Genomic DNA, 2,500 nt, shown 5'->3' with positions numbered 1-2,500 from the left:
TATAGAGATAGAGATAGAGAGAAATATACACATATAGAGAGAGAGATAGAGATAGAGAAAAATATACACATATAGAGATAGAGAGAAATATACACATATATAGATAGAGATAGGGAGAAATATACACATATATAGATAGAGATAAGAGATAGAGATAGAGAGAAATATACACATATATAGATAGAGATAAGAGATAGAGCTAGAGAGAAATATACACATATATAGATAGAGATAAGAGATAGAGATAGAGAGAAATATATACATATATAGATAGAGATAGAGAGAAATATACACATATATAGATAGAGATAGAGAGAAATATACACATATATAGACAGAGATAGAGATAAAGAGAAATATACACATATAGAGATAGAGATAGAGAGAAATATACACATATATAGATAGAGATAGAGAGAAATATACACATATATAGATAGAGATATAGAGAAATATACACATATATAGATAGAGATAGAGAGAAATATACACATATATAGATAGAGAGAAATATACACATATATAGATAGAGAGAAATATACACATATATAGATAGAGATAGAGAGAAATACACACATATATAGATAGAGATAGAGAGCAATATACACATATATAGATAGAGATAGAGAGAAATATACACATATATAGATAGAGATAAATATACACATATAGAGATAGAGATAAATATACACATATAGAGATAGAGATAGAGAGAAATATACACATATAGAGATAGAGAGAGAGAAATATACACATATAGAGATAGAGATGGAGAGAAATATACACATATAGAGATAGAGAAATATACACATATAGAGATAGAGAGAAATATACACAGATAGAGATAGAGAGAAATATACACATATAGAGATAGAGAGAAATATACACATATAGAGATAGAGAGAAATATACACATATAGAGATAGAGATAGAGAGAAATATACACATATAGAGATAGAGATAGAGAGAAATATACACATATAGAGATAGAGAGAAATATACACATATAGAGATAGAGATAGAGAGAAATATACACAGAGATAGAGATAGAGAGAAATATACACATATAGAGATAGAGATAGAGAGAAATATGCACATATAGAGATAGAGATAGAGATAAATATACACATATAGAGATAGAGATAAATATATAGAGATAGAGAGAAATATACACATATAGAGATAGAGATAGAGAGAAATATACACATACAGAGATAGAGACAGAGATAGAGAGAAATATACACATATAGAGATAGAGAGAAATATACACATATAGAGATAGAGATAGTGATAGAGATAGAGAGAAATATACACATATAGAGATAGAGATAGTGATAGAGATAGAGAGAAATATACACATATAGAGATAGAGAGAAATATACACATATAGAGATAGAGAGAAATATACACATATAGAGATAGAGATAGAGAGAAATATACACATTTAGAGATAGAGATAGAGAAATATACACAGATAGAGATAGAGAGAAATATACACATATATAGATAGAGATAGAGATAGAGAGAAATATACACATATAGAGATAGAGATAGAGAGAAATATACACATATAGAGATAGAGAGAAATATACACATATAGAGATAGAGATAGAGATAGAGAGAAATATACACAGATAGAGAGAAATATACACATAGAGATAGAGATAGAGAGAAATATACACATATAGAGATAGAGAGAAATATACACATATAGAGATAGAGATAGAGATAGAGATAGAGAGAAATATACACATATAGAGATAGAGATAGAGAGAAATATACACATATAGAGATAGAGATAGAGATAGAGAGAAATATACACATATAGAGATAGAGATAGAGAGAAATATACACATATAGAGATAGAGATAGAGAGAAATATACACAGAGATAGAGAGAAATATCCACAGATATAGATAGAGAGAAATATACACATATAGAGATAGAGATAGAGATAGAGAGAAATATACACATATAGAGATAGAGAGAAATATACACATATAGAGATAGAGAGAAATATACACATATAGAGATAGAGATAGAGAGAAATATACACAGATAGAGATAGAGAGAAATATACACAGATAGAGATAGAGAGAAATATACACATATAGAGATAGAGAGAAATATACACAGAGAGAGATAGAGAGAAATATACACAGAGAGAGATAGAGAGAAATATACACAGATAGAGATAGAGAGAAATATACACAGATAGAGATAGAGATAAATATACACAGATAGAGAAAGAGATAGAGATAGAGAGAAATATACACATATATAGAAAGAGATAGAGAGAAAAATATACACATATAGAGATAGAGATAGAGAGAAATATACACATATATAGATAGAGATAGAGAGAAATATACACATATATAGATAGAGATAGACAGAAATATACACATATATAGATAGAGATAGAGCTAGAGAGAAATATACACATATATAGATAGAGATAAAAGATAGAGATAGAGAGAAATATACACATATATATATA

This window comes from Protopterus annectens, chromosome 1.part1 (genome assembly GCF_019279795.1).
Source record: "Protopterus annectens isolate FY-2018-M chromosome 1.part1, PAN1.0, whole genome shotgun sequence".
Lineage (NCBI taxonomy): Eukaryota > Metazoa > Chordata > Ceratodontiformes > Protopteridae > Protopterus > Protopterus annectens.
The sequence above is the reverse complement of the archived record's forward strand: the minus strand, read 5'-3'. Positions refer to the sequence as shown.